Source organism: Cimex lectularius, unplaced genomic scaffold, assembly GCF_000648675.2.
Source record: "Cimex lectularius strain Harlan isolate CLEC.00 unplaced genomic scaffold, Clec_2.1 scaffold171, whole genome shotgun sequence".
NCBI classification, from domain to species: Eukaryota; Metazoa; Arthropoda; class Insecta; order Hemiptera; family Cimicidae; genus Cimex; species Cimex lectularius.
The window spans coordinates 923,204-946,886 of record NW_019392711.1 but is presented as its reverse complement, the minus strand read 5'-3'; the positions used below and the strand labels follow the sequence as shown (position 1 = coordinate 946,886).

The 23,683-nt window shown below is 34.9% G+C and overlaps 1 protein-coding gene across 3 annotated transcripts in view; it reads right to left on the bottom strand.

Annotated features, from left to right (window-relative positions):
* The window catches only part of LOC106667553, a 148,180-nt gene extending 131,624 nt beyond the window's left edge, over positions 1-16,556 (bottom strand). The window contains exon 1 of one of the 3 annotated variants that reach the window (XM_014395578.2): positions 16,283-16,556. The gene's annotated coding sequence lies outside the window, so the exon portion shown is untranslated. The remainder of the gene's footprint in view (positions 1-16,282) is intronic. The other 2 variants (XM_014395579.2, XM_024226367.1) reach the window with 2 other exon arrangements.
* Positions 16,557-23,683: the final 7,127 nt, after the last annotated feature.

Sequence of the window (23,683 nt, the reverse complement as noted above, 5' to 3'; positions counted from 1 at the left end):
AATATAAGTTGTTTCAAGAACAATAAGTCGGATAGAGTTTCATATAAGGTTTTTTATGCTTAGTTTACCAGCTGATTGCCATGAAAGTATTGTACAAGTCTCTTGGTCTCAAGTCTGTGGGAATCCTCATTCAGGCCTTTGATCGCTGTTGCATGACAAATCTTAGCAAATGTAAAGAGAATCAAATGGCTTCTCCCACCGTCTACAACTATTGTAACGTAGATAAAATAGAACAAAACAAAACAGACTATTAAACTTTAAAAAGTTTGTATTATTAAAACATCAAATGAGATTATCTAATAATTTTACAATAATAATTTTATCAACTGTTTATCACAAGTAACAACTGTACACAAGTTGTAATAAAATCTCAAAGGCGGAGAAAAATATTAGCATTGTAAATATGTTTCGCAGAATGTTGAGAAGTTCAGTAAATTGCAATTAGCGGAAATGACGGTGCCAGATTCAATATTTTAGTCTGTCATTACCTTCCATTTCCCTGTAGAACATGAAGAAAGTGTAGGAAACATACATCCTACAGTTCAGGAGAAAAAAATAACACATATAATTTGGATGCATATTCAATTGACGTGTCATGCGATAGTTGAATAAGCAATTAATTAAAATGAAAAGACATACAAGACAGTTGCGTACAACTGTAAAACCGGATGAGGTCTGGAGCAGAAATAATCTGCTGTATTTTAACCGGTGGCTGTTGATTCGTTCTGCACAACATCCGTTTCTTCTGATCGGCATGAACGGATTTATTACGATCAACACACCTCATAGTTAGCATATGAAACCCTGCTTGTTTAACTGTTCGTAGATATGTAATCTTCACCTGAGCATTTCTTACAAGACAATATTACACATCATTTAGATCTGCCTACTACCTGGTTCGGTTTGTCAGACACATTTCGGCATTTCGTAATCTTCAGTGTGGGATTAGACCCAACGTCTGGCAGGCCAAACCTGCGAGGGTAGGCAGACCAAAATGATTAGTAACGATCTCTCAGGATTTAGTTTTGATTAAGTCGGTTACACGGGCAAGATGGAACACTATCCACAGTGACCGCCAGATCCTACATGAACTACAAGATGTTTTGGAAAGGCAATTAAACAAACAAACGATTCGTACTCGTTCTGTTGTTGGTCCCATATCGTCCGCCCCTTTGAGACGACCCGCAGCAACAGCACAACACCAGCTATACAAGAGAATATGGTGCAGCGAGCGCCTAGAAGAGAACACCAATGGGAATGCTGTTAAGTTTACTGACAAGTCGCGTTTCTGTTTGAAGTTTGAAGGAGGGGATGTAATGGGATTTACACTGATGACGAACTGGACTTGTAGAAGGCAACCTCACCGCAGTCCGTTATGATCATGATCCGAGGGATACATCCCTCAAACCAGGAATCTCATTGGCAAGGATTTTCGACTTCTGGAAGACAATGCCAGACCTCATAGAGGCAGAGTTGTTCTTCAATGCTTAGAAAACTAATTTCCCATCTGCACCTTCCCCCATTGTCTCCAGATCTCATTCCCATTGAGCACATTTGGAAGGCGTTGCAGAGAAGGCTTCTCGATCACCATCCGCAGCCAGTCGACCTGCAACAACTCAGTGCAGCCTTGCAACATTTATGGAAAGAAATTCCATATGAAATTAGTGACAGCTTTAATAACGACAGTATTCCTAACCAGTGCACAGATTAGCTAACAGCACAGAGGACATTATACACGGTATTAATTGTTTAAAAAAATTATTGTGTCCACTAAACAAAATTATGGAATTAAAACCTTTTATCATGTTATTTTTCAATTTTCCTTCTGTAAAAACATAATAATTTCTAATAAATTGTAATGCAATGTTGTAATAAAAATGAAAGAAAAATGCTAGGGAAAGAAAATACTACACAATTGGCAATATCCGTATTCATTTTTGAGCAGTTTAATTCACACGACATTTTAGTTATATACTTTCTAGAATCTAAGCGTATTTATTAATATATATATATATATTAATATTTATTATTAATATATTAATTATATAGGTATAACCATTTTTATTTAAGCCTGCGAAAGAGCAGCGAGGTAATGAAATAAGGCCCGCCGTTATTTGTTTAGTATACTTTTTCAATCGATCCGTAAGAAATTACACTGAAAGGACAAGGCTATTCGCTCACCTTGAGGTGTTCTATTCCTCTGTTTTCACCTAAGCTTAATGATGAAAACAGAAGCTCAAAAATTTTTTTAGTGGTATTTCGATAAAGGTAATTCCATCGCCACGCCCACTGCAGACTAGGATATTCGGTCTGACCGCAGTCGAACATTGCCAATTATTTTGATCAAGCTGCCTGATTCGGTATGGCAGATACTTTGCTTTAGTGTGAGGTTGGACCAAACCAGCGAGAACAAGCAGACCAAAATGACTAGAAAGAACCAAATGATACAGGTACGATATATTCACTCTTTTGAAAAATGCCTGCATTATTTTACGTTTTTATGGATGCGTGAAGAAAGGCTGACATAAAATTAATTTGGCTTTGAAACAAGATTTAATTTACCGCATCCCTACCTGCATAATACGGTTCTTGCATAGTCAAAATCCCGGTTTGGTCTAATTTTATTTTTTTAGGTTTTTCATATTGGAGTTTTCCAGGAAAATAAGAGATTATTCACATCTATCGAAGAGTGGAAATGCACTTTAATAATAATAATATAAATTTTATAATAACAACAATGCTTTAGTAAAAATCTAATAATAAAACATACTACAAATGAAATAAATTCAGCAATGTAATTTTATCCATATACTGCAGGTCTGGACTACTAAGGAAGAAAATAATTGAAATAATAATAAATGTATTTTTATAGTCATGTTTGTTTCTAGTGCGTTATAGCTTATGCTGAACCTAATATAACAATGTTTTAATAATTTATGAAGCAATTAATTACGTTCTCACTTTTAGGAATGTGCATGTTAAAACATACAAAAGGCTCCCACGGCGGCCAATCCGTCATGCTCCACCGGAGGAGAGTAACAGGTAATTTTATCAAGGCGTTGCTCTGACGAAAAGCCACGAGGGAAATAAAAAACGTTATCTTGTACAGGTCCTACAAAAGGCGTATCCCATACCGGCATACCTAGATGTCTATTAACCCCCACTCTCATCGAAGTTACATAGTTGGTAAATTACGGTTCATCTTCGTCACTCTCTTGAATTACCAGACGCTGGATAAGGGGCCAAACCATTTTTATATTATGATCAGTTAAGAAGCAATGGTTTATGCCGGGATTCGAACCAAAAACCGCATGGCAGGTCTTGCCCATACAGTCGCCTTGGTCTCTACATCTTCAGTAAATGTTAAAATAAGTGCCATTTTAAAAGAATTTTTTGAAAATACATCCATTATATGAATTTTTTTTATGACTCTAGACAAAGTCCATTGGTCAGAGACTTCGCCGCGACGACCCTCGAGGCACGCACCGCGGACAGACCCGAAATCTCCTGAAAGGAACAAAGCGTCCAAAAGAAAAGGCTAACATTGGAACAGAAATACAGGAAGCATTACAATGAAATTGACTATTGTAAATGAAGTTATACAAAATTCTGTTGACTGCTGCACTTCCTGTACTTAAGAGAATCCCTAGATCGAAGCGGCTCTCGGCCGAGTATCCTTCCAAAGCTTGAAGCATATCTCCTCTCTGCAGTTCGAATTTTTTGCTGCTCATCATAATGTGTTTGAGATCTGAGATCGCAGGAATCACATTTTCGGGACGACCTACACCCAATCTTGTGCAGGTGCCACGTATGCCATGTCGAGAGACGCGACATGCGGAGAAGAAGGCTCCCTTTCTAATACCCCTTTCTGCAAACCACTTTTTCCTTAGAACGGAGAATAGGGAGATGTAAGATTTTCCGGCAGAAGATGCAAGATAGGCCGTTTGCAAGTTTTTTATTTGTACTGTTCTTGTAGTGCTTGATGAGATGGGTATATCCAGGGGGAAGTCTCCTAGTGAGGCAGACTTCGCCAGTTTATCTACTGTCTCGTTATGCCGAACTCCTGCATGACCTCTTGCCCAATAAAGAGTTCTTTCTTTATTCAACCTGGACTAGGATAAATTCGCATTTAGTGTTTATGGAGCTTTATAGTAATCAAACTGTCCGTTGGAATACGTATTTTACGGGACTCTGGGACTGATGCGTACTCAAGAGCTTTCAAGATGGCGACCACTTCGGCCTATAACCTAGGCGAGGAAAACCGTTCTTTTCTATTGTTATAAACTTCAATGAGTGAAAAACGGTTAGGCTCTACCATCTCTTCTAAATCCTAAAAGGCGTAAAAAGCAAAGGTAAATAGTGGATGTTTTTGTGAAAATAATTATAAATAATTCTGGGGTTAACCCGTTATTGTAAAAAAATCGAAATCATTTCTATAAGCCGTTCTAATTATACATTTAATAAAGCACTGCGATGTTATAATTTAATGAAGCAATTGAAATTCAGTATGCGGTACTGATACAAACACATAGTAATGAAAAGAAATAGTAATATCTTTATAAAAAGGTAAACAGAGAAAAATTAATATGGTTGCTTCCCTATCTGATAATTTTTTTAACATGATTTCTGTTCGGTAAATCTCTTTGAATCAGCCGGCAATGGTAGCCGGTGTCTCGTCGTGTCTTTACGGATACAAATCGGTAGTTGTATGACTTCTGAATCGGACACCGATTAATATCACAAAAGTTGTTTTCTTCACTTCCTGTGCAATTGATTTCCCTTTGCAAATCTAGTGAAACGCCTGGTGCGATGCGATTTAACGGTGTTGTGTGCGACCTGAATAAAATTTCCAGCCGTGGTTAGCATAATTGCATAACACAAACGTTTGCATAGTAAGTACTATCAGAACGGAATACGTAGCAAGTTTTTTAATGGAGCGGATAATGCTTCAAAGAGAAAGATTAAAAAACGGTTTAGTCCTGCGGATGTCGTTGTAGTGTGAACATCGTAGAATCTTTCTATCGGTTTTCACTGCCAGTTTAATTGCGGTTACTGGTGGACAGTGTCCCAAGTGGCACTGTTTTTAATGCAGACATTTTTTTCTGTACAAAGCTGAATGAATGAATCGAGTTGTCGCCGACCGTGGTGAGGACACCAGAGGATTAGCCTATTATTTACCGACAGGTAAGAGTTTATAACTCTGATTAGGAAGAATAACATTCGGGACGTTTTGTTATTGTAGCGGAGGCCATGAGAAAATCCGTCGAGATGAATGAAAACATATGACAACTCGTAACCTACGAGATTTGGAACGCGATGTAATCACGGTGCAAGAATTGGACGAGTACACTACTGTAAGCATAACTAGAGGAAGAAGAAAAAGATAGTATAAAAAAGGTACAACCGCAACCGAATCTCCAAAAAATAAATTACCCAAGTGAAGAAAAAATGCTGATGAAAACACTATCGCGTCAATGTCGATGCCGATGCCACCCAAGTTAACTGACATCACCAACGTCAACCAACAAACTTAGTGTAACGAAACCTCGCCCATTAGTGATAAAATAATATCACAAACTTTGCACAATTCTGTCAACAATTACTATTGGGCAGTGAAAATTTTTAGTGTCGATCACGCATGAACACAAACGATAGAGATAGTTATCGTAAAGCAGTTAAATTTTTGGTCACAAAAAATTACTACGACAACCATTCCTACTGAAAGAAGACAACTGCTATCGAGTTATAAGAGGACTTCTCCAGGCTACAACCACTGACGAGATCAAACACTTCCGAGAATATTTTTAAGGAACGATATTTAACTGTACACCAAAATTAACTCGAGGAACTTTGAAGGCACACTAATATTGCACAATGCACCAGGTGTCAAGACTACTGGCACACACATTGTAATCACCCGCATAGATGTAAGATGCGGGGTTCTCATCACTTCTCGCAGTGCTCAAGGCCAGTGGGGCTTATTCCGAAAATTATGTGATGTGCATCAAAGAACTGCAAAGCCAAAGAAGTAAAAACAACACCGGCCCATAATTAACACAATTTTGCCACAACTATAACAACCAGCGATGACTTCAAATGCACTTCCAGGACTTCTTCCAGAATAAAGGCAACTACAGCAATAGCTCATAAAAGTCACCACGACGTCACCAGCCACTGCCTGGAGGAAACCTTCAACTCATCAAGCCAGTTACGCTCAAGTAGCTAGAACTGCACCGAACCTAATGCCTACTCCTATTTCAGCACTAATAATAGACATAACCTTCCACCTCACTTGCTTCTTAACTGGTTTTAAATCCCTTAATAACTCCCCTCATCTTCCTTCTCACTACACTCCTCTCTGAACTCCTTCCCAAGCTTTCCCGATGAATAATGTACCCAATAACCTCTGGCGGTTCTGCTTTGGTTGGGCTACTGTTGCATGAGCTCGAAACGATATTGAACGACAGACATATTGGCGTAGCACTAATTATTGAAACTCACATAATTTTACTTGACAGGCGACGAAACGTAAAAAATAACGAGCTCAAGGCCTCAAGCACGGCAATCCTTACAATATAACTTCCACTCTATGGAATCGCAATCTCCTATCAGTTATCTCAATCTCCTTCTGCTCTGCACTCATCATCCTCTCAGCAATTTACTGCACCTCATCATTCCCTCTGTACCCCTCACAATTGACCTCAGTTACCAAATAATAACAATTGAATTTTTTCAAGCATCAACAACGGGGCAGCAGAGTTGGAAATTCTCGGGAACACATCCTTCAAAACATAATTCTAACAGAAAACTATTCCTATATTTCTCCTGATCAACCTACTGGACTTCTGATCCATGCGGACCATAGTGCTAATTTATCTCCCAACTCCAACCCTGCTCAAGACACCTCCAATAACCAGGAACATCATGTGCTCGTTGAAGATGGTGCAAATCGAGGGAAATGAAGCTTAGAAGATACTGCAACCAAATTCCCTTCACGCTAAACAAACAGCCTACGTCAGCAATATATATACAGGTAAAATACTTAGTACACTGACGAGGAATACTACACAAGACTCGAGCGACAAGAACTAGACGATTTGGACAACTACTTTATAGGACCGAAATCAGACTTGACAGTTATTGACAAACTAGCTCTGTACAAAACAGTACTTCGACCTATTTGGACGTACAGATCGGAATTGTCGGGTACCACCAAGCTATTTAAGTAGCATCCAACGAACCAAGCATTCCTGTCAAAAGTCGTCAAAAGAATTCTTCAAACTCCTTACTATTACCTTAACATTCCCTCTAGCAAAGAACTGATCCGTTCCGCTTCCTCAACTCCAATCTTTCAACCCTTCCTAATCCAACTGCTCAAGACCTTCTACTTCTTCCCATCCTAAGAACGCTCCACGTCGCATCAAACGACGATGGCCCCGTGACCTCCTGGCCTGAACCCGATAACAAACTGAGTGCCAGCACTGGCTTGAGTATCCTTCGAGAGCAGTACTAGTGCGGTATTAGTGTTTTGCTCTGGAAATGTATACCATTAGAACAATTTGTAAGGTGTATTTACAGAATAAAAATAATATTATAATAAAAACCGGTGAACTTCTTATAGCGATTAAGGGCCGAATAATATTTAAATTAGCGATTAAAATGACATTGTATCCTTATGTAATTGTTGATTGAATAGAATTATTGCGGCTCTGGCTAGAGGTCAATTATATTATAATTTAAAAAAAATGTAATATACGTTTTAGTACATGCATTAAAACAACTAACGTATGCTATTATAATCGTACAAAAGCTTGGTTTAATGCAACTCATTTTCAGGTTTTAACCCAGGTAAACCCTTAATCCATTAGTAAACGAGTGTTTGATTTCATTCATTGCTAATTCATTCGTTTGCTCCTGAAACAAGTCACGCTACGACGGTTTGGACGGTCGGTGGCTAACTTACAAAAGATGGCCGAAAGTATCGAGTCAAATTAATTATTATAAATGCTTCTCGTAAATTTACTGGCCCTCTACGCTAAACGGCCATATTTTCCCTGTAGAGGAACAATCATAAAAAGCGTCTGACTTTGATGCACAACCCAGATTTTATCACCTCGATAAATCAAATGATATATGTTTTTAAGTGAATACGTGAAATACCTGACCGCTTCTCACTACTTCAACCACTTATTGAACCATCGGTCGGTAAACAACACATACTTTTACAAATATTTTACAGAAAAAAATTCTTATCTTTATTTCAAATATTAGGTTGTCCACAATTTCTAATTGAATCTTCAATAACAGGAAAAAAGAATTTATAATTATTTTATTCATTACTCCTATATATTAAGTGAGACTAGAAACTCATGAGGCATATACATAAAATATCGATTAAACACTGGATGGAAATGTCAGCACATCCGGGTAACAAAATAGACAGGGTATGTGAGATTTCTCCATATGGTCTGCGTGGTGGTGATCGTTTGATGATGAAATTGTTTGGTCGTTACTGAACATTTTGGTCTGCCTCAATTCTCCGATTTGGTCTACCGAACGCGTTTTAGCATTTCGCCATCTTCAGTGGTGGGTCTGACGAAATTAAACTATTGTAAATTGTACCAACTCTCTGGTTGCACTCCATTCCTTCTGTTATGAACTCTAATTAAAACCAAAATGATAGAATTTTCCGCGATATGGGAACTGGTGAAGAATATTTTTTTTTTAACTGGAATTATACAAATTAAGATTTAATCAATCTAGAATTGGTAATGCAAATATAGTATAATATTACATAAAAATGAAAAGCTTGTGTAATTGCCAAACATTATACACAATCCATTATATTTAGCGGTCTATTGACTAAATTACTACTTCAATTAAGTAATCTTTTATGTAATGTTTTGGTTGAAATGAAAAAGCTAGTGTCACGAACTGGATTCGAACCCACGACCTTCGGCTCGATATGCCGCTGCTCTACCACTTGAGCTATCGTGACTTCGATCCACTCGGACACCAAAAAATGGCAAAAAGTAGGGAAAATTCGAAAAGTTGTAGGTTGAGATGGGGAGTTGGTGTCCGAGTGGATCGAAGTCACGATAGCTCAAGTGGTAATGGTATACCAAGAAGCGCCGTATTGAGTTTTGAATCCCGCTCTTGACATTAACTTTTTCATTTCAACCAAAACCTTATATAAAAAGATTAATTAATTGAAAGAAGTAATTCGGTCAATCAAATCACTTAATGTAATGGATTTAAAAAATAATAATGTAGAACAAAATAATGTAAAATGAACAACCTGCTCACAGTAAGCTCAACTTGTGCTTAAGAGCAAGAGATGTGAGTTCACAAATAGTTTTAACCATTACAAAAACAGATTTATACAAATTAGTAGTAGTAGTATACATTCAATTTTTTTGACTATTGACGTTTTATGTAATTTTTTAAATAATTATTTTATTAGTATTACATTTAAAAGTTTCTCTTCTTAATTATATATGTGTTTTTTAAAGAAAAATTAAATTGATCAGAGGGAAAGGACTTCATATAAATTTAAAAGGGTTCAACATTAAAGATATTTTTTTAGGTTCATATTGCATCGAAATAGATATGGGCAGTAAAATTGGCAAACGTATGTGATATGTCAAATGGAACCATAATAAAACAGTGCCTACTTCCCAACTAGCACGGTTACCCATTACGAGCCTAGGCATGCGATAAATATGCTCTTCACTGGCCATGAACCATTTAATCAATGCCTACATAACACTGACACCGAGCACATTCCAGTACATGTATGACTGCAGTGCTGGGACCGGTAACGACAAGGTACAGAGAAAAGTTATGCTCCGTGGATCCCACTTCACCCATTTCACCGTAACACTACAATATATTAATTCATGTTTTAACAAACATAAAAATTATGGTTGCATAATAGTAAGTATTAGTTGGTGTTGACATTCAATGTTTTATCAATTATTTTTTTCCCTATAACTTATAATTTTTTTTTATTATTCAAATATTATATGTTGAAACATTTTATGTTCAGATTCTGTTCTTTCTTTACAATTACAATTTAAATGCAATTTTTATTAAAATTCTAATCAAAAATTAATGATTGCATTTTGTAATAAAATCATAGCCATAACGCATAACATTGCAGATTTTTTTTGTTTTGTTCATTGGATCACCGGAGATTTTATCAAAGTGAATGAATAAAAGAAAAGGGCGACGAACTTGAACCCGAAAAGTGTAATTACTCTTGCATATTATTTCCTTGTGTGGGGGTCTGGCAAGTCCGACCGTCCTTCGAAGATGTTTTTACAAAAAAAAAAAATGCTACAATATTATGCCTTCTTCTTCGTAGTACCTTTCCGGATTTAATTTTATTACAAAATTTACGGTCTATTACATTCCAACGGTTTCTAAAGCCTAAAGATAAACGGCTTCGTTCAAAACGTCGTAAAAACAACCATCAATAATTTTAAAAAAGGGGTTCGATTTTAAGATGTTTTTCATCACCAGTTTGTTGCTGCTCGAACATACAGTGAGAAAAGACGGACCAGGACGATCCGGAGAAAGTCTGTTGCCAACGCTCAGAGTTAAAGCCTAAAGATAAACCGCTTAGTTCAAAACGTCGTAAAAACTGCAATATGTTTGTAAACAATATATTTGGATGAATAGTTCTCTAATAAATGGCATAATAGATATTATTTCTATTTTTTTTAAACTATGTTAATTTTTGACAAATAATTTTCCTATTTTCAGTATTTTCTTGTAGAAATGTTTTATATATTTTTATGATACATACATCGTTAAAAAGCTACCTTTCTCTTCTTTTAAGTAGTTAGTTTGAAGTTAAAATCCTTATAGCCATTCAATCAGATAAACCGATAACAACTTAAAATAGGAAAAATTATAGGGGTCAAAAAATCTTTATTTAAGGATGTCTAGAGGTGTTAAAATCCAATTTCATGTTAGTTTTTTAAAAAATTATGACCTAGTTTACTAAAAAAAACATGGTTTTTGGAATTTTTTGGTTATTGATAAACTTTAATAGCTTTTACTATATTTTTATTGCAATCTACATTTAAAAAAATGCTCTAAAATTATATCATATATTTGACTTAAGCAAATAGAACGGCGAAATAAATACATCAAAAACGGTAAATTTAAACTTTCTAAAAAGAAAAGAAAAAAAATGGCGAAACCAGGGCCTATTCACAAGAAGTGTTGGATACGTGTCCGATGTTTTGGAGTGTAGAATAACCAAAAAAAAGTTTGTTTCAACCTGGTCGACCCATTTGAGTTAATTTGAAAGTTTTTTCATTTTAGAAGTGAATGAAATGAAAAATTGTCTGGGTCTTTAAGACACAACGTATTCAATGATTCAAGCACAACAAACCTATACAAAGCTGCCTAAAAATTGTTGGTATCAAAAAATTAATAAATTTAAATTAAAACAAAAATTTATATTTTGGTGTCTCTAGAGGTACTAACCTGAAACTATATATTAATTTAAAAATTTTTTTTAAATTTATGACCTGTTTATTTGAAAAATATTTAGTTTGTAGAAATTTGTTGGTTATTCATAAACTTTGATAGGTTTCATTAATTTTTATTGCAATCTACATAAAAAATATTGTAAAATTGTGAATTCACATATTTAATTTGAGAAAGTAGAACGGCGAAATAAAAATATTAAAAAACGGAAAATTGGCCACAAAAAAAAAGAAGTGGCGGATACGTGTACAATACTTTTTGGTGTAGTCACCAAAAAAACTTTGGTCCAAATCCGTGATATACCAACCTAGTCGTCTTTTAGTCAGTCCCAGGAATAATTAGTCCTTTGGAGGAATATACCTCTTCGGTTTTGGAAAAGTTAATTAATAATTTTAAAGGTTGACGATTATCAACTCTTCTATTCATATATTATGGTTTAAAGTATATCAAAATTTAATTTGAAAACTACAGAAAGCATCTAATATCACTCGTCTCGTCTATAGCCTAAGTAAAGTTTCAAGTAAATAAAAAATACCCTTTGGTACAAAATTGAGAAAAATAACAAACTTTGATAAATTAAATTAATATTAACTGCATTACTGTCAGTATTTACAGAACCAAGAAAATCTTACTTAAACTTCAGGCAAGAGCTTTGGCAACTCATAAACGTTTATCTACTAAATGTTGTATTTTGTTTGCTTAAGATTACGATAAGTTAAAAATATATCTCATATTGTTTTCAATGTTTGTTCCATTGGTGTAATCAAATTCACAGTAGGATTAGCGTTTTATGACATTCGGTGGGCTTTATGGAATAAGTTTTGAAAGGTTGAAGTAGTAAGTGAAATAAATAATATAAAAGTGATAAGTGAAATACCTCAAATAAATTTGAGATTCAGACTTTGGACAATGCGGACTTTTCAGTCCAATTTGACGTGTCGGTTGTCTCTTCAATGGACTCTTCATAATTTTTCTTACTCGTTCACATAGCTTATTTTCTTAATTATTTTTAGCACTGACTACACTGAATTTCTTAAATATCTTTTAGGTCCATTGATATTTTAAACTCGTCGTATCGACTAAAAAAAGACAACCACTTCGTAAAAGTAAAAATTCAATGATCAGATAATTGTGGAGGTCCCCCTTTGACACGCGACATAATTTTGTAAAACCGTAAAATAAAATTTGTTGAATCTCTTAAAACATAGATTAGTAAAAAACATCCAAATGTTATCAACCGCTATTAAAAAAAAAATATCCGATATATCTAACTAGAAAATTCGTTTAGATCAGAATTCGATTTTTTCTGTAAATGTATCTTCAAAGCCCTTGTAAAACTGGACAAACCATTTATTGTTTTGTTTATTAGCAGTGAGAGCATTGAAAATGTATGTTCCCATGTGTGAAGCATTTATTAGACCATCTAATATGATGATGATGCTGATGATGAAACTAGGACGCGGAGTTTGTGATTGAGACACTGAGGACTTATTGTCCTTCCGTTCGACACTGAGGACTTATTGTCCTTCCGTTCAGTGCAATTGAATCAATCTTGCTTCTCATAAGTATTAAGTCACTGACTGTTGCTGCTACAATTTCATTCCCTAGGTTTTCTTTCGTATGTTAGGTTTAATCTCCATTGAGCTGTTGCATCGCATTCGAAAATGATATGGGTGGCTGTTTCCTCCTCCTCATCGCATAAACTGCAGATGGGATCATCGTTATATATGCCATGTTGTTGCCAGTGACCAATTTATAGCCCTGTCACTCCTCTGAATCCTAGACTTGTCCAACTTTAGCAGTGAGCTCGCCAGCCATAGTGAGAGTTGATTCATCATAAGTTAAATGTGTCTACGCCACTAAAGTTTATCAATTTCTCCTATTGTTTTGTTTGGATCCATTCTGCGATGGAGGATTCTGTATTTGTTTTTGTTATCACAAGAATACGTTCGGGGCCTTTGCATGTCTTGCAGATCCTCCTCTGGCCAGTCTGTCTGCTTTTTCGTTACCAAAAATTCCTCTGTGCCCTGACATATCATCAGGTTGTTGTGTTTCCCCACGTTTTGGAAATTTTGGATGCATTTACTGGCTAAGTTTTATGCGATTTTTTTTACATAGTAATGCTTTAATAGCTGCTTGGCTATCCGATCTTATGAGGATTCTTTTGCCAATATAACCTCTTTCCAGGGCACAAGCACTGATGGCATGTATTTCTGCTTGAAATACCGAAGAGAACTTCCCTAGTGAGTTTGACTGCTCATATTTTGGACTTGTACGGAAAATGCCCGATCCGGTTCCTTTGTTTGTTTTGGAGCCATCTGTATACTATATCATTGTATCTGACACTCCCCAGAATTCTTCCTCTCCTCTATAGTCTGTCGAGACTGTATAGTATGTTGTAAAGAATGTTTCCGGGATCATATAGTCAGTACCTGTTTCAAATAATGTGTGCCCGAATCGTTTAGAGTTCCTATCCAATTTGATTATTTTTGTAGCCTAAATGAGCTTTTTCTAGCCTCTCCTTGTAGAAATGTTTCCAGTAGAGGTAGCAGTTTCTAGTTCACTTGTAGGCGTTGTACTCATTGACCCTGTGTTTGCTAATCTTTGTATGTTGCCTAGTGATTGAGTAGCTACTTTTTGTTGAGCTCTGGACTACCAGATTAATGATCCATAAGTTATTTTGTGTATTATTACATATTTATTAGATCGTCTAGTATAATTATGACCTGGTATAAATTCATTTATGCTTAAGTATTATAAGAATGAATTTCCGAATTAGCAGGGAAAAAATATTTGTCATTTGTGTTGTAGTGTCCTGAGGAAGGCCAAATATAGAGTCGAAAGCTCGGATTTATGTATAATACAATGTACTAATTCAAGGACTACATACCCAATAAATTCTCAAATCCAAAGTGTAACAAAAAGTTGGTCGACAATATAACATTGTATATGGAATTTATTTTCATTAAGCTAAGTCACACGCGAAAAGTTTATCTTGAAAATTGGTCGTGCTCAAAGTGCTTTGTCGGTTGGTTACGAAACAAATCTGATTTCAGAGCTTGAAAAGTTGAGGTCATCGAACAAGAGAGCTTGCTTAGACGGATGCACTTTTAATATTTTTCTCGCCCTTTTGTTTATTTTTTTTTATAATAGCCTTAAGATTAGCATCACATTTTATATTGGTATGAAATACGTGGTTCAAAATTTATATTTTCTTCTGTATTGGATTTTTTCCAATTGACATGTCCTGTAATTTACCCAGGCCTGATGATGACACGAATAAAAGTCGAAACGTCGGTCAAAAAAGGTTTTTTCTCAACTACCTCATTCTTGACCGTTCCTCACGAATCCAACCAATTATAAATCGATACAATTAGATTTAAAAAATAATTACAAAATTATCACAATAAGGTATCTCCAAAGCCCTTGTAAAACTGGACAAACCATTAATCGTTTTGTTTACTAGCAGCGAGAGCATTGAAAATTTTGGTTCTCATATGTACAACATATTTCTTAGACCAACTAGTATAATTATGTCCTGATCCAAAATCATTCCTGGATTGAGTATTGTAAGAATGAATCGCTGAATTAGCAGGTAAAAGGATTTGTAATTTATGTTGTAGTACTCTGAGGAAGGCCAAATATGAAGTCGAAAGTTTGTATATATGTATAATAGTGTACTAATTCAAGGACCACATACCCAATAAATTTTCAAATCCAGAGTGTATCAATGTTGGTCGATAACAAAACATGGTATGTGTGTGTATTTTATATTCATTAATGTAAGGCACACGCGAAAAATTTATATTGAAAATTGGACGTGCTCAAAGTGCTTTGTCGGTTGGTTGCAAAACAATTCTGACTTCAGAGCTTGAGAGGTTGAGGTCATCGAGCCAGAGATCTTTTTTAAAAGATACTTCCTACTTACAGTTAGTTCAAAACTCATAGAACAAAAACTTACTGAGAATTCTATTAACGAATTTGTATTATAAAAAAAACTATACTATCTAATTAGAGTAAATTCAATAATAAATTTTATGAAATGAAAAGGTTATCAATGGGGTCTCCATTATCCCTACTTTGTGTCGAAATATTCGTGGATAATTTTGAAAAAAATGTTTTCAAATCAATTAATTAATTAATTAAATCTGTTATATTATGGGGGTGTTTTATGCATATGGTCGCGAACATTAGACGATCTAAAAGAATTCCTCCAACTAATTAATTCTTTGCGCCGTAATATAAATTTTACGTTGGAAATTAATAAAGATGGTTGTTTAAACTTTTTAGACATAAAACTGTACATATTAAACAGCCTAATTGAAATAGACGTATATAGAAAAGCCACAACTACAGGCACTATGATACCAGCGGATTCTTCTCACCCATGGACCCAAAAAGCTTCTGGTTTCATTTGTCTCATAGATCGTATGTTAAAACTTCGACTAACAAGCGCTAAACATAATAAAGAATTACAAACTATTAAAACCTTATCAAAACCTGTGAGAAGGAATTCTTTTTAAAAATATTGAACAACACACTCCACCTTTATCATTTCTACCAAGAGAGCTTGCGGATGCACTTTTAATATCTTTCTCGCCTTTTTGTCTATTTATTTATTTATTTTTTTTAAATGATAGCCATAGCCTTTTGTAAGAGTAGCGTTGGAATGAAACGTTTTACATTGAAAGAGAAGAAAATAAGTGTAAGGCCGTCGACCGTTCTGCCTATCTTTCGTGTCTCGAGTCCTAACTAGAGGATTTTAAAAAAATCCACTGACCTGTGTTGAGAGTAATCCGAGAGAATGAGGATGCTGAGATTTCCTTCTCTTCAGAGTGGCACAACACAGCGGGAAAGGCGCACAACACAGAGACGGTGGGGCACGGTCGCCACTCGCCGACAACTGGAACCGAGTCCCTCGAGGCAACGGCACTTGGGGCTTCCCCACTCCGCGACGCCGGCCGCTCTCCGGAGCGAGGCCCCCCTCGCCGCCCTCTCTCTTTCTCTCTGCCACGCAGCGCCCGCCCGAGTCGCCTTCCGCTCTCTTCGCCGTGGCTTCGGCCGCTTTTCACCCGACCAGCCTTGGGACCCGGATGCGGGAAAAGCTTCAATCGTATCAAAGCCCTTTCCAACATCCGATGTAAAATTATTTTCCAGTCTTCGTCTTTAGGAATTTGCATGAAATCTACATAATAAATTCAAAATATCTCGCAGCAAGAGGCATAGAATTAAAGAAAATTAAATTTAAAAGAACTTCAAAATATTTGATATATCAGATCATTTGTTGACAGCGAGGGAAGTAATAAAATGGAAATTATAAAAACCTATTAAACAATCAAATATATGGAATCTCATGTCATATTTGTGATTGCGAATTTTTTTTTCATTCCAACCCTACTCATATAAAAGGCTATCATAAAAAAATAAACAAAAAGAAAAATATTAAAAGTTGATCCGTTTAAGCAAGCTCTCTTGTTCGATGACCTCAACTTCTCAAGCTCTGAAATCAGAATATTTTCGTAACCAACGGACAAAGTACTTTGAGGATGTCTAATTTTCAATATAAATTTTTCGCGTAAATAACATCAAAATTACTCAGTGAATGCATCCAAAATTTCCAAAACGGAAACAACGACCTGATGATATGTCAGGGCCCAGAGGAATTTAGGGTAACGAAAAAACAGACACTCTGGCCAGAGTAGGATCTGCAAGACTAGGCCCCGAACGTATGCTTGGGATAACAAAAACAAATACAGAATCCTCCATCGAAGAATGGATCCAAACAAAACAAAAAAAGTGGATAAACTTTAGTGGCGTTAAAGACAGTCAACTTATGATGAAACAACTCTCACCATGGCCGGCAAACTCACTGCTGAAAATGGACAGGTCTAGACTCAGAGGAGTGATAGGGCTATTAACCTGTCACTGTCATCTGAGAAAACATCTGCACAACATGGGAATATATAGCGATGAGCCCATCTGCAGATTATGTGATGAGGACGAGGAAACAGCCACCCATGTCATCTTCGAATGTGAAGTATATTTAACCTAACATACGAAAAAAATCTAAGAAATGAATTTGTAGCGGTGACTTGGAATAGAACGAAGAAAATGAACATGAAGAAATAATTTTTTAGAGATTGTGAGATGCGGTCTAGTGTGATGCAGGTTTAGAAAAACCTTTTCTTTATAGTAGCAACATTTCTTTATTGTGATAACCATTATCCTTTTTTTCCATTGTCAACCATGACTGAGTGCAAATGCTTTGATGAAATCTAATACTGTATTATTTACATCATTGTATAAATTCATTTTCACATCTTACGTGTATTTGTATATATATATTTTGTGTAAACAATGTTTATAAATCCCAGGCCCTGAAGAAGATCTCTCTAAATAATCGTTAATCAACGGTCACTAAATACTACACATAGAAGAAATAGTTGACTGAAGGAAAAAATGCTTGTATTTAAGATTAGAAACGATGCCAAATAACAAGAGACGAAATGGAGACAACAGAGAAAATAATTGAAAGAATTTGGCGTCCTATTGAGTCCCACTAAAGGGAAGATAAGGGGTAGACAAAAGAGAAAAAAAGGCTGTAATGCCAGAAGAATTTTATGGTGGTTCAAGTGATGATGACAAGATGAGAACAATCAGGCTCATTCCGAGTTTAAATTGTTGCAAGCTGTCCTTTAACTGAAGTTTTTATATCAATCTTTCCTTGTTCTGTTCCTCCTATTTGAATTCAAAGCCCTCATCTGTGGATCCTCTTTTTGACTACTTAATATTGGTTCAATATGATTACCTAAGAAACTGCTCAAAAATGAATAGGGATCTTAAAGAATAAGAATTCTATTAATTTTAATTAAATTAACCGATATATTCTTGTTAGGTAAAAAAATAGAAAATACTAAACTAAAGCAAGCTTAAGAATAGTTAAAATGAGGATTACTTACTTTGTAAATAAAAACCTTTTCTCCTCTTTTTTCCATTTTAATCCAGTTGTATTCTTTTTAACCATGGAAAGACATCATCATGAACCAGAAGTTGTGTATTATTGTGAGAATGAGTTATCGAGGATATCGCAGAGGCAGTTGGTACTTCTCAGAGCTCGGTCCTAGGCTTTAGCCTGATTCCGAGATACTGGAAGTGCCAATAGGAGGCCTGGTAGAGGATCTCAGCTCATTACGACATCAAGGGAGGACAGAAATATTGTCATTGCTACAAGACAGAACACTATCCATAGTGTCCGCCAGATCCTAAATGAAGTATAAGATTTTTGGCAACGCCTTTATCAATCAGTACGAACCATTTGTGGGAAGTTGGCCTCACATCGTATGCCCTTTGAGACGACCTGCAGCAACACCCCGCCACCAGCAGCTCAGGAGTGTGCAGCGAGCGCCTAGAAGAGAACACCAATTGGAATGCTGTTATGATAACTGATTAGTCGCATTTCTGTCTGTATAGTGATAGCAGATGCCAAAGAGTGTCCCAGGAACAGGGGATGCTTACTAACTATGCCCTCATCCGTGCTCCTTTCAATGCAGTTTGGAGGTGCACAGATTAGCTAAGAGAGGACATTATACACGGTATTAATTCAAATGGGATGCAAGTTTAGGGGATCTTATTGTGCTTAAGGAAGATGTTAAGCACAATAAGATCCCCTAAACTTGTATCCCATTTGAATTAGTTTAATGGCCGTGGTCCGCCGGTATGGGGTCTCCCTTAGGTACGGTGGGGAGGTGGATGGGAAAAAAAACATAGTTTAATTGTTTAAAAAAATTATTGTGTCCAATAAGAAAAATTATGGAATTAAAACGTTCCCTCCCTGTAAATCTAAATTTTGTAGTGTTCGACTTTCATTCCTCGAATCCAGTTGGGAAGTAATGTAATTATACATGTGTATATCGTATTTATTATAAAAATTTTAAGTCTTGTCTTAAGGTATGCAGCAAGCAAAATTTTTCTCCTCATCCACTAATTTCTGTAAAATGTAGCAAATGCCCCTTCTGTCACTCTCTTGTTCCATGCTTCATGCCCCACTTCGGTCTTCTCACTTGTGGTTCCTCTTCTTCACCCAAAATCAGTGCAACAATTAAAAGTTCATCATCTGAAAACATTATCATTTTTGCCCACTCATGTCCATTGCAAGGCACAGATGAAACGAACCAGTAAACAAGGAAATATGCAAAATTATTGTAGGCTATGCTCTAATGCTAGTTGCAACAAGTATTTATTCATAATAAATATCACTAATTCAAATATGTAGGTGTCTTACTCAGCCCACTTTTATTTTCTGTCTTTATTAATGACCAGGAAGATGAATTAGACAGAGGAGGTATTTGGATGGGTCAGATCAAGATAAAGGCTTTGCCATTTGCAGGGGTAGTGATGACAATTTCCTTAGAAAATATGTAAAGTCTGAGGAATCTTTGGCTGAACCTAGAAAAATCTTGGATAATAATTTGCATGAAAGGGAGAATGTCGAAAAAAGAAAGATGGTTTTAACAAGTACAATGCAACAAAATGCTACAAGAATACAAATATCTAGGAATATTGCATTGTTCAAGTCTTTCTACGGAGAAACACTTCAAAGAGGTAATCGCTAAGCTTAAACTAGGTATGAATATGATATGGTCCATCTTTGAAATGAAAAGATTATTTTTTAGTGTTGAAATTCAATTGAATCTTTTACAAAAGGTGTCATTTGCTATGGGTCTCAAGCTTGGGGAGGAATTAAAAGTGATAAGGTAGAAGTGTTACTTAAATTTGTTGTTAAAAAATTATTCAGTCTCCCAGTCTGGTCATCTATTGCTTTCCTGTACACTGAAAAATCAATTATTTGGTTAAAGTGGCAAAAACAGAAGATTTCAGATTAGGTTGATAAACAACTATTATGAGAGTATGTATTATTACTATTATATTATTAATAAGTAGAAAAATGGATACAATAGATGATTAAGAAAACGAAGTTCATAAATATTAGTCCACTGAGGACTGAAGATAAAATTCTCCTTTTTCCCTCTAACATTGGTAACTACCACAAATACGCCAGATTAGATAAGTTATTTATAAACAAATTATTCCCACTGGCTTGTTGATTTTGTTGCATAGTTCCCCATATAGTAAGGTATTTGAATCGTACATACATCTAGGTCACAGATATCTGCAGGTCTCAGCTGTGTTCAAGGTCTTATGTATGCCATTATATACATGCCTAGGTACAAGTTTAATAATGTTTAGTGAATTAGTTAAATAGATATTCCCACTAAGAAAATTAACTGGTAGTTTGGTTTACTCAGTCTCTCATGATAGACCAAAATGTTGGTATAATAGGAGACGTCAAAATTCAATATTGGAACATTAATCCATTTATGTTTAGCAGTCTGATTGTCCAAATTATTTATTTCAATGAATTATTCTTTTTATGTAAGGTCTTGGTTGAGATGAAAAAATTACTCTCACGAGCGGGATCGAGGTCATGGGTTCAGATCCTGCTCTTGAGAGTAACTTTTTCATCTCAACCAAGACCTTACATAAAAAGAATAACTCATTGAAATAAGTAATTTGGACAATTAGACTGATAAACATAAATGGATTAATATTTATTAAGTAAAGAAGTGTCGCTTCAAAAACAGCTCCCCCTCATAAGTCACTGAAAATCAAACCCTGATTACACGACATTTGAAAAATGGCGAAAAGAGGGCAAATTCGCAAGGTTGTAGGTTGAGATGGGAAGTTGGTGTCTGAGTGGATCGAAGTCACAATAGCTCAAAGTGGTAGAGCAGCAGCGTATTTAGCTGAAGGTCGTGAGTTCAAATCCCGCTCGTGGCACTAGCTTTTTCATCTCAACCAAAACCTTACACAAAATTAATTAATTGTATGAAATATTGAACTTTATCCACCATTTAGTATTTTCACACCTTCATGCCTGGTTGTTATCCAATATTCCATTTCACAATACATTAATTGTTTAATTTTGTACCATTACAATTAAGACCTTTACTTTTATTTTCATTTATAATTATGTACTAAAATAGTTTGGTTGGATTTGTTTTGAGGATAATTAATAACTACTGACGTAAAAACAGCATGTTATATTTGTCACTATTTATACTTTTCATAAATAAATAACAATAATAAAATGTTCTATTTAACATCTTAATATGGTCGATTTTAATATGCTATTATTAGGCTAAATAAATTATGTTGAGTTTAATAGTACATCACATGACATGGTAATTCATGAGGGCCATCGAAAGCACATCTATATGTCTAAGGTTTCATAAAATATTTGACATTTGAAATTAAAATATATTATCTATTAATGCTTTGTTTTCCCTGTTTCGAAAAACTCATTTTTCCAATGCTGATATGTTTTTTTCATAATGGAAAAAGAAATATGTATGGTAAAACTATACCTCGAGCTCTTACCCTGTACTCCGTTTGAAAATAATTTCTTTTTCTTTTTATGTTATAATTTGAATGTAAAGATTTGGCAAGGTTTTAAGTTAACATTTAGAACAAATACCGACTGTAATTACAAGCAGGCACTTGGGGCAAATAGGCAAGATTAACACTAATTATATTGTATTTCTCTGTCGTGAATCAGTTTACTTCTAATCTTGATAATATGTAGTCAAACTCAATCTTTTGGATAATATTATGGACCTATACTAACTAAAATAAAGATATGAACATCTTTTTGTTTACCTTTTTTAACTTCCAATATGCCATTTTTCGTATACACCAACATTAAGAAATTTATGTCTATCAAATCCCTTTGTACTAATCTGATATCAATGGTTTTAAGAACATATAAGTAATATGTTTTACAGTCTTTGTCACATACAGAGACAGTTTAAATGTATTTTTAATAGATGTTTTAAACACAGTATCACTCGAGTTTCCTACAAATAATACTAAAGACATTTGAATTAATTAACCATACATAACATGTTTAAATTGAATTGAAAGTAAAATTAAATTAATAAAATAGTAAGGGTTGTCTTTTTATACTTGTATAATATTGACAACCGAACACCTCCAATATTACATAAGACAACAAACAAATATTAAAATTATCTTTGGATTTCATTTATTTATAGTTTGGTAATTAATAACATATTTTAAAGCAATGATTATCTTTTTGGTTATCCAAAACTCAACCAAATGCCCTATTTATTTTAAATACTAACTCCAACTTTTTTGTGATTCCTTTAGCAAATTATCTACTTAATCGCTAATTACCTTATAATTACCGTAAGCTTTACATTATAAAAACTTAGAGACATTTGTCTTAACCCTATTCTTCATTTACAGTGATTACTTTTTTTCTCCTTAAATTGGTCAGGCTATTGTCTTTTTATACAAGCGTGAATTTTCATTCTAATGGCAGTATTTCCTTCCTCATACTACTTGCTAACTAAAATAAGCCTAGATATTTTTTTCTTCTTTGTTTAATTACATCAAAACATAGAAACTAAACAAACTAATACCCTATACTATTCTCTCTTCTTTTTTAAAAGTTAAAATACATATATATGAATTTTCCCTTCACATTCATATTTATCATTTAATCAAAACTCCATTAACAGTAATAATTTTATTCCTTGTATCATGGCTAATAAAATAAGTGTAATAAAATTCACTGAGTAATTGGTCTTTCATCAATACGATTTTTTGTCCTTATTAATGTATTAGTTGCTTCAATAAATAAATAAAAAATAATTCAATATTATTTATATCAAATCCGTTTTATTTTGTCACCAAATAAATTCTTTCAATTAATTAATATTTTTATGAAAGGTATTGGTTGAAATGAAAAAAGTCAGTGTCACCAGTAGGATTCGAACTCATGACCTTCGGCTAAAAATGCCGCTGCTCTAATCACGTGAGCTATCGTGACTTTGATCCACTCGGACACAAACTCCCCATCTCAACTGGAAAAATGGCCAAAAGGAGGGAAAATAGAAAAGGTGGGTTGAGATGGGGAGTTGGTCTCCGAGTGGATTGAAGTCACGATAGTTCAAGTGGTTAGAGCAGCGACGTATTGAGCTAAAGGCCGTGGGTTCAAATCCTGCTCGTGACACTGACTTTTTCATTTCAACCAATACCTTTCATAAAAAGATTTATTAATTAATTATATCATCCAACTAATTCATATATATAATTAAAA